Source organism: Somniosus microcephalus, unplaced genomic scaffold, assembly GCF_052327205.1.
Source record: "Somniosus microcephalus isolate GS21.2 unplaced genomic scaffold, FLI_Smic_1.0 scaffold90, whole genome shotgun sequence".
Taxonomy (NCBI): domain Eukaryota; kingdom Metazoa; phylum Chordata; class Chondrichthyes; order Squaliformes; family Somniosidae; genus Somniosus; species Somniosus microcephalus.
The window spans coordinates 319,772-330,243 of NW_028225277.1; the positions used below are offsets into that span (position 1 = coordinate 319,772).

At 44.1% G+C, this 10,472-nt stretch overlaps 2 non-coding genes across 2 annotated transcripts; one reads left to right on the forward strand and one right to left on the reverse strand.

The window, feature by feature from the left end:
* Window positions 1-3,613: 3,613 nt before the first annotated feature.
* Window positions 3,614-3,685, forward strand: trnaq-uug (transfer RNA glutamine (anticodon UUG)). The gene has a single exon. It is a non-coding gene; the product is annotated as a tRNA-Gln (tRNA).
* Window positions 3,686-9,236: 5,551 nt separating this feature from the next.
* On the reverse strand, window positions 9,237-9,308 carry trnaw-cca (transfer RNA tryptophan (anticodon CCA)). The gene has a single exon. It is a non-coding gene; the product is annotated as a tRNA-Trp (tRNA).
* Window positions 9,309-10,472: the final 1,164 nt, after the last annotated feature.

Genomic DNA, 10,472 nt, shown 5'->3' on the forward strand with positions numbered 1-10,472 from the left:
GTTGAAGATTGAATTTGACATAATTTCACCTTGTCTCGTGATCAGTGCGGCTCAGTGAGACTTCGGCCCGTCTCTCCCTTCACAACCCATCAGTGTGGAGAAAAGAACAGGGAATTTTACACATGTGTTGTGCTCTGTAACTTTATTTGAACATTTCAGTGCATTTCACGCTGTGTCCAACATGGTGAGGTCCCCCGTGCTGTGTCAGCTTTGTATTTTTATCAACACCCCAGCTTTACATTAACAGAACCTGAGCTCCTAGATCTGGTCGGGTCACATTGACCGAAGTGAGGAATGAGTGAGAGGGGCAATTCCTCCCGGGGTTAGAAAATCCTCCGAAAGAATGACAGAATATTTAATTTGCTGTGAAGCCGAAATAGCTCAGTTGGGAAAGCGTTTTAAAGGTCCCTGTTTCGATCCCGGGTTTCGGCAGGTTTTAATTATATTTTCCTCCTTCACTTTAAGAGGAGCGAATCAGAGTAAGTTTTCCACTCCTGAACAGGCGTCTCCCAAAGGAATGGGAGTAAAACCGTATCGGACCCGCTAGATCCCGCTCCAACCGATTGCTGCCGGTTTGAATCCAGGCAGCGTCCCCCCAACTGTTTTTATACCGGGACTGAGGGAGGAACTGTTCAGCGATGGTGCGATAATAATTTTTAGAATGAGGTTTGTTAGATTAAAGAGCTCTTTTACTGTTACTTTCGATTTAAACTCTGCCCAGTTGTATATAGGAACAATGTCTATGCGATGTGGTCTGTTCAATGTTTGTGCAGTAACTCGGTCACCCAGTGTGAGCCTGAAAGACAATCTCCCAGCCTGGGTTCGGGCCTGCCCAACGGGTAAATTGTGACCGAGTTAGCTCAGTTGGTGAGAAAGTGTGCTAATAACGTCAAGGTCGTGGGCTCGATCCCCGTACGGGACATGGGAATATTTTCATAATTTTACGCATTTCCCGCACATTTCAAACACAAACTTTATAAGGAAGCCGATGCACACAGAATCTCACGGGGGATTTATTTGGATTAACATTCATTGCACCTTTGCCACCGGGGCTGAGAGACACATCTTTCTGTTTATTTGTCTTTCTGGGTTTTCTGATGAACGTTGAACAGGCGGCCTGTTCCCGGTAAAGGTCACAAGCAGGTACGAGACAGACAGAGCGGCTCTGACCCCGCGAGATGGGCAAAAGGCTTCAGTTCAGGACAAATGCATCAATGAATTGTTCGCCCAGCACCGAGAGAGACAACATCCAGAGAAAAACACAGGAGGAAATCGATTTCAAGTGGATGCCTACCCGCTCTTGGTGCCGTGCTTTCGCGAGCACGTCTTTTGTGTTCTCATCTAAAAAGTGTCATTTTGTACAAACAGTTTGCCTGGCGCGAAAGAGTTAAAAAGGGGGCTCATACTGAAATGGACGTGGTTGCTGCGGTGGGTGAAATATGGTGACGATCTATCGTTATTATCCGAGGCGACGCTGCAGGATCCTTTCAAGGTTTCCCGCGGATCCACTGAAACCAGTTGAATGTGCAGCTTTGAGAGGGGCTTTCTGCGCCTTCAGGGCAGGAAACGGGAGTGAGGCAGGGACACTGTCGGTATCTGTGCTGAGTGTCAGTCTGTGCAGAATTGTGCAGAGAAAATATACGGGTTCGTTGAGATTTTTAACTTTATTGAAATGTCAGGACATAATTTCTTCCATTTTCTTATATTAATTCAATTTTAATGGGGAAGGTTTTCAAAACGTGATAACCACTACACTACGGGAATCTCTGCCGTAATTAGTTGCAGCAAGAACATCACAGAAGAGAACTGCGATCTGCAAATGCAGGTCCGGGATTAACTTTTGTATTAATACACGTTATTATTTGATTTTTACAAAACTCATTAAACTGTGTAAAAAGATGGACAATTGTTCTAATTGAAGAATCAACTTTCTGTTTCAGACTGAAGGAAATCCAAAGATGGTCACCGAGTGACAGGCAAAACTTTCATAAGTGTTTTGTCTTTTGCTTGTGAAGAATTTTCAACAGCAGTTGGTTAAAAATGTTCAGTGTTTGTCACACCGGGAATCTGCTGCAGCCGTTGTTCAGTTTAAGAGGAACCGACAATTGTCGCCGCTTTTACACAGGGGAAGAAACTCGCCCCTGGAGGTTCAACTGGAGCAAGTTCCAAAATCATTCATCCCGCCCTGGAGCAGAACCGAGGGCATTTCGTGTGTAAGGCGAGCTGGATAATTGCTGCAGTCCCGAAACCTCTGCTCTTTTTGTCAGCCACAAGACAGAAGGATGTGTTCAGGGAGAAGGTGACCCGCTGACTCACCTCTCTCTGCACTGATTGAGATTGTGTCGCTTCTCCGTCAAACAACATCACTTCTGTCCCACACTAAAAACTCTCAATCCTTCTCCTCCGCTCGCTTTCTATTCAAGTAATTGGACAATGAATCAGTAATAAGGTTCCCTCCGGCTTTTGCTGGTGGATTTACAGATAAACCGGGGAATTGTAAGGAAACTGGAGCACAGGCAGGGTCCTTGCGACAGACCAGACCGGCTAGCCCAGTCGGTGGAGTGTCGGATACTTCATCCGCACGGTGGGGAGTTTGCGTTTTAAATTTTTGGGCTCATTTTAAAGGCGATTCCGAGCTCCGGAATCTTGTCTCTCTCCAGCCGCCCGCTGCTAAAGATTGAACTGATTTTAATTTCACCTTGGCTCGGGGTCAGTGTGGCTCAGTGGGACTTCGGCCCGTCTCTCCCTTCACAAGCCATCAGGGCCGAGAAAACAACGGGGAATTTTACACACGTGTTGTGTTCTGTAACTTTTTATAAACACTTCAGTGTATTTCACTCTGTGTCCAAGACTGTGAGGTCTTCCCTGGTGTGTCAGCTTCCGGTGTTTATAAACACTTCAGATTTCCTGATAATGTTGTAGAATCGCATTTTTTGAAAGAGTCATTGACCGAGAGGTGCCGGGGATTTAGAGCTGGGGATCTCCTGTGAAACCAGCCCAATAATTTGAAACACAAACCACCCCTGAGATTAAGAGTCTCAGGCTCTACCGACTGAGCTAGCCGGGCCGGTCTGACCCCGCGCACTGCTTGTGTTACAAACCATGAACCAGTTTCCCCTCAATTCCCAGGTTTACCAGTAAATCGGCCAACAAAAGCCCGAGAGAACCTTATTACTGATACTTTATCCAATCACTTTAATATGTGTTTTCTGGTTAGCAACACTTCTGCCGCCGGAAAATGTTCTCCTTGTTTACTTTATTAAAACTCTTCATGATGTTGAACACGTCGAGAAAATCTGCCCTTATCTTCTCTGCTCTGAGGAGAACAACCTCTTCTTCTCCACTGCTCCACGGAACTGAAGTCCCGCATCCGTCCTAAAGCGCAGTGCCCGAATTACACACAATACTCCCAAGGTTTGGTATAACTTCCTTCCTTTTGCCCTCTATGCCTCTGTCTGTAAAGCCCAGGATTCCGTTTTCTTTTCTAACACAAGACAAAATGCTGCGGATGCTGGAAGTTTGAAATAAAAACAGAATTTGCTGAAAATACTCAGCAGCTGTGAATGGCAGGTGAGTTGGAAAAAAGCGAATTAGGCAAGGAGTAGTGTGTAAGGGTTCCATGGTGTAATGGTGAGCACTCTGGACTTTGAATCCAGCAATCCGAGTTCAAATCTCGGTGGAACCTGGTTCCCTCTTGTCCCAGCTTTTGTAAAAGTAATTTTGATGGCAGCTGTGTGATTGGCTGCTCAGCAGTGGGAAAATGTCGAAGCTGAAGGTTTGGATGAGAAAAGGCCGGGCCAAAATGGAATGGTGGAGGTAAAATTTGTCCAGTTCTTCCAATATTGCTGCTGGGCGAGGTTTACAAGTAGCCTTGAGAGGGCAGTGATGTATCGCCATTGCAGTGCTGGTCCCCGACACAAACTCCATTCCCGAGCCTCCGACTTCATCCCAATCCCTGGCCACTGAGACTGAACGAGACAGCTTGCAACCTTGGTGCCGCATTTGACACTGAGATGAGCTTCCGCCCAAGACGGTCTACTTCCACCTCTGTAACGTCGCCCGACTCCGCCGCTGATCTGCTGCTGAAACCCTCATCCTTGCCTTTGTCACCTCTAGACTTGACGATTCTAATGTACTCCTGGAAGGCCTCCCATCACCCTCCCTCCATAAACTTCATCTCATCCAATCCTCTGCTGCCCGTATCCTAACTCGCACCATGTCCCGTTCACCCATCACCCCGGCTCTCACTCACCTACATTGGCTCCCAACCAGGCGACAACTCAATTTTCAAATTCTCTTCCTTGTTTTGAAATCCCTCCATGGACTCGCCCCTCTCTATCTCTGTAACCTTCTCCAGCCCTACACCCTCTGTGATCTCTGCACTCCTCCAATTCTGGGCTCTTACACATCCCCGATTTTAATCCTTCCACGATCTGCCGTGGTGGGATTGTGAGCTCAGGTCTCCAGATCATCATGAAGTCTGCGGCTGAGGAACAGTTTGTGGCGGGACCAGCACTGCAATGGCGATTCATCGCTGCCCCCTCAAGGCAAACCTCTCCACCAGCAAGCACTGGACAATTTTTTCCCCACCATTCCACTTTTCCTCTGGATTACAGGTCGAGTAATATAATCACTATGCCGCCATACCCCATAATTAATTGATTGAAGAATCGTTAATGAGCAGCGCAGAATCTGAACCAGGAAGAGTCAATTAGAATAGGGAATTCAATGTCCAATCAGGCACAGAAAGAGAAATAAAGAGAGGAAAATAAATGTTGGATTAAGAGGGAGAAAAGAAAGAGACAAAAGTAAAAACATTTTTATAATATCAAAAATCTTCAACAACAATTTATATCTGAAGGAATGAGATTCCACACTTATAAAAGTTAATTTTCAGTGCTAGGGAGGTTACTTGGTGGAAATTAAGACGACTTCGACTGAAATGGACGGGGTTGATGCGGTGTGTGAAATATGGTGACGATCTATGGTTATTAGCTGAGGCGACGCTGCAGGATCCTTTAAAGTTGTCCCGCGGATCCTCTGAAACCGGTCGATTGTGCAGCTTTGAGAGGGGCTTTCTGCACCATCAGGGCAGGAAACGGGAGTGAGGGAGGGACACTGTCGGTATCTGTGCTGAGTTTGAGTCTGTGAAGAATGGTCCAGGATCAGATAATGTACAGCCTCTATGAAATATTTTATTTTATTCCTTTATAATTACAATATGATTTCTTCCATTGTTCATTTTTATTAAATTGAAATAGGAAAGGTTTATTTTCAGTTTGAACCACGCACCAATTCTAGAACATAATGTTTCCCCCCAGGATCGAGCCGGAGACTTTTCGCCTGTGAGGTGAACATGATAAACCGCTACACTACGGGAACCTCTGCTTAGCTAAACATCCAGAAAGAACTGTTCAGCGAGAAGGTGAAATGCTGAATTCCAGATTCTGGAATAATTTCCTTTCACTAACATTTCTCGAACCGAAACTGCACAAGTCAAAAATGTTCCTTTCAAAATCATTAAACTCTCGAATTTCCAGGTCGCCCCCGAATCTTCTGAATCAGATGCCTCCAGTTTTCCCACTCAATCAATGTCCCTTTGCAATTTTCTGCTCCTATCCTCACTAATTACTGTGCCACTGTCAGACTTGGTTTACAGTTATCGATCGTAGGATCCGGAATGCACTGGCTGAAAGGGTGCTGGAGGCAGATTCAATCGTGGTTTTCAAAAGGCAGTTGCATAAGTAGCTGTATGATTGTATGATTGACTGAGATCACCTCTCGTTCTTCTCAACTCGAGAGAGTATAGGCCCAATCTACTCAATCGCTCCTCATAGGACAGCCCTCTCATTGCAGGAATCAGTCTGCTGAACCTTCTCACACCCCATCTAAGGCAAGTATATCCTTCAACAGGTAAGGTGACCAAAACTAAAATACGGTTTTGATCTGCTGGTCGTAAGCGAGCAAGGATCTGCGAGATATTGCAGTTTGTACAAGTGTTCCCTGGTGGTCTAGTGGTTAGGATTCGGCGCTCTCATCGCCGCGACCCATTGGTTCTTACAAAATTGTTTAATAAAATAATTCAAGTCTGTTAGACACTTAATAATTCTCTTAATCGACCCACTGCTTTTTGTTGCACACTGAAGGGAATGCTAACATGTTTTCCAGGTGAGAGTCAAACTTTAGTAACATTTTTGTAGAATCAGACAGCACAGAAGGAACCCATTAAGCCCCATCGTGCCTGTGCCGGCTCTTTGAAAGAACTATTCAATTAGTCCCACTGCCCTGCTCTTTCCCCATAGCCCTGCAAGTGTTTCTTTTTCAACTACATTTCCCATTTGAAAGTTAATGTTGAATCTATGATTCTATGACACTGTTTTTATTTTTACACGGCCTGGTTCACAGTTCTGAATATTGTCCATACGCCGCAAGTTTAATTGTTGTTCAGAAGCTGCTCGACCAGTTGTGTATTTTGAGCAGTTTCCCAGTTTATTTCCCTGTGATGTGATGATTGTGGGGGCTCGGTGTGTGTAACTGGATTTGCTGCAGTCCGCCGGCAGCAGGTGGTGAAAGCGGGCCAGAGACAGTGACTGCCAGGTGAGCTAGATTTCCTTACACACCTTGGAATTCAGGAGAACCTGGTTCATGGTTTGCAGAGCAAACTGCTGAAATAAAGTGTGTAAAATGAGAAGGGAACAAATTCATGACATGCAAAGCATGGAAATTACTGTGTGAAATGGGCCTCGGATAATATTAACGTCAATATTTTTCTGCCTGACATGGTGGTGGAAGCAGATTCAATATTAACTTTCAAAGGGGAAGGAAATTGAAAAAGAAACACTTGCAGGGCTTTGGGAAAAGAGCAGGGCAGTGGGAATAATTGGATCGGTCTTTCAAAGAGGCACAGGCACTATGGGCCGAATGGCCTCCTTCTGTGCTGTCTGATTCTATGATTCTATAATAAGTTATCGCAGTTTGTCTGTCACCCAGTAAACTTGTTATTAATTCCTGCAGTGAGCAACACAATGTTGTGGGTTGATTAATGATGATTGAAACAATTATGAAGGGTCTCACTGACTTGAATTATCCCTAAATACCTTTGGTTAACAAAAATCTCTCAGTCGCAGATCAAAATGAACAATTGATGTTGTACCTTTGAAAGAGCTATCCAAATAGTCCCACTCCGCTGCTCTTCCCCCATAGCCCTGCTGACACTCATGCCAGTGGAAACTGTTTCCCCCATAATTTTGAACAACTCTCTTAAATCTCCCCTGAAATGTGATTAATGGAGGTCAATGTGGGCAAATGTCAAGTCATCCACTAAGAAAGATCGGTCAGTCTATGATCTGAAAACATTGGCAGAGAATTTTTTTTTCTGTGAAATAGCCGGTCCTGTTTAATTTAACAGAAGTTGCCCCAGATCCCTGCTCTCACAAGCAATGAACATTTGAAAGCATTCTCCTAAAATACGATGTGTAAAATGAGATATGGGTTAAAAGTTCAGCACATGCAAGAGCAAAATAATTCACTGTATTTCGACTGTCCCTCAGTAAGCATATTTTAATGTATTTCATTCTGCAAAAGGAAGTTATTGGTTCAATAATGGTTATTAAATCAATTCTTATTTTATCACATTAGATGCATGTTATTAATTTAATAAAATTACTTCGCATTAATTAATTAAAAACGGTGATATCAAAATTAATTCCCTAACCGGGAATCGAACCCGGGTCAAAGTGTTGAAAGGAATCGGTTATGAATCGTTTAAAGTTGTCCTAGAAAAATTTCACACTGCTAAATTAAAATCACGGTTACAATGTGAAAGAGGATTGAAACTGACAATACAAACGCTAGGCAGCGCCCGCGGTAAGACAATGCTTAAATTTAAACAGATAGTAGCGAAGTAACCGCTGAGCTGAAGCTGACACCAATAAAAAAAGTGGGAAACAACTCAATATAAAGGATGAGCTCACATATATCAGGGCCCGTGCAGTCTGGTCAACGTCAAGCCCCTCCTTTCTTAGTCAGAGACGTGAAAGGGAGTCAGACGCCACAAACTTGAATTAAAGGCACAAATACGAGTAACACTTACTTCCAAATCTTTTCACTGTAAATTAATTTCACTTTATTTCTCAGCTGATTGCGTTGAATCTGAAATTCAGCACAATGGGATTTTATGTTCACTACTGATTCTATTTTCTGTGCACGGTAGAAATAACAGGTCCTGTAAAATTTGACCAAAGCTCCCCAGATTCCTGGTGTCATCAGCAGTGACCATTTTTAAACCAGACTCCTAAAGTTCAGTGTGTATAATGAGATAAGGGCAACGGTACAAATTATTGAACTATCGACTCTACCACTGTTAGCATTTCTTTCATTGTGCAAAAGAAGATTATTGGTTAATTAATGATGCTTTCCCGTGAAAGCAACATAAAGTTTTTCAAAATGCTTTCGCCCAACGTGGGGTTCGAACTAACGAACATTGGAAATTAAGAGTCTCACACTCTGGCAACTGAGCTCGCCGGGTCTGATCACTTTGAACGTCTTTGTCGCTGCTTGCAGCCAGGTGCCTGGTGGCTCCGCTCCAGGGGTTTAACTTGTCCTGCAAACCATGAACCAGGTTCTCCTGAATTCCAAGGTGTGTAAGAAAATCAAGCATCAAAAGCCCTTTCATTAACCACAGGGCTTCAGGCAATGTTCTGATCGCAAAGCGCTTTTAGACACAAAACTACGGCATCTTTCCAGCAATCTGAGAAGTAGAGTTCTCATCTTCAGTTTCTTCAGGTAATCCACTCCCCAGGTCATTACCTTCTTTATTCAGGGCTATGGGAAGAACCAAGTGCCAAGAGAGGACAGGTGGGCTGGCAATATCAGCAATCTTTATAAACCCAGTATATCCAGCTCTGTGCTGATAGTTTTTGGGACCGGATCCAGTTCTTCATCAATGATGACAGGTTCTGGTCTCGGAAACATCTGCTTGTCAATATCTCTTGCCGATTTCCCGGTGTTTCCCGATTCTGTCTGTCTCTCTGGCTCTGTTTATTCTATGTGTGGCCACCTGCAGGTTGACTTTGAACGAATAACTGTATTTGTGAATAGTAAAATTAAATACATGAGGGCATCAGGCGCTTCACTCCCTCACACTGGGGAAACAGTGAGACAGACTTTAGAGCAAGGGTCTGGTTATCGTGAAACAGCAAAGAAAATATTAATTACGGGATTATCCAAAAAAACGATGACCTCGACGTGATTTGAACACGCAGCCTTCTGATCTGGAGTCAGACACGGTACCGTTGCGCCACGAGCTCCACACTGCAACCAACGATGTTTGTATATATACACGTTAATCAAACACTGTTTCATTTCTCCTGCCTTGGAGTAATGAACGGGCTTTATAATCCCCGCCCACTCGAGTCCCCCGGGTGTCAGACAGCATCAGAAGCAGCGCTCACCTGTCACTCACCGTCTCACGCCCGCTTTCACCACCTGCTGCTGGCTGACTGCAGCAAATCCAATTACACACACCGAGCCCCCACAATCATCACATCACAGGGAAATAAACTGGGAAACTGCCCAAAATACACAACTGGTCGAGCAGCTTCTGAAAAACAATTAAACTTGCGGCTGGAAGCAATATTCATAACTGCAAACAAGGCCGTGTAAAAATACAAACTGTGTGTGTGAGCCGAGGCCCTAAGCTCTGGAATTCCCTCCCTAAACATCTCCGCCTCTCTTTCCTCCTTTAAGACGCTCCTTAAAATCTACCACTTTGACCAAGCTTTTGGTCACCTGTGCTAATATCTCCTTATGTGGCTCGGTGTACAATTCTGTCTGATAATCGCTCCTGTGAAGCGCCTTTGGACGTTTTACTACTTTAAAGGTGCTACATAAATGCAAGTTGTTGTTGTTGTTATGTATATGTGTGTGGTGTTTATATATAAAATGGGTGTTTATAGAATGAGTACGATGCTGTGCACGTGTGTCAGTTGTAAATAGTGGTGAACGGTTATTTTTCAGACTGGAGGGAAATATACAGTGCTGTTCCCCAGGGGTCGGTATTAGGACCAATGCTCTTTCTCATATACATTAATTACCTGGACTTGGGTATACTGGGCAAAATATCAAAGTCTGCAGATGACAGGAAACTCAGAACTGTCGTAAATAATGAAATGGGCAGAGACATAGCAGATGTGTGAAGTGATCCATTTTGGTGGGATGATTGAACTGAGGCAATACAAACTAAATGATACAATTTTAAATCGGGTGCAGGAACAGAGAGACCTGGGGGTGTAAATATCTATCTCTGAATGTGGCGGGACAAGTTAAGAAGGCTGTTAAAAAGCACACGGGATCCTTGGCTTTATTAATAGAGGCATAGAGTACAAAATCAAGGAAGTAATACTGAGCCTTTATATATCATTGGTTAGGCCTCAGCTGGAGGATTCTGGGCACAACATTTCAGGAAGAATGTG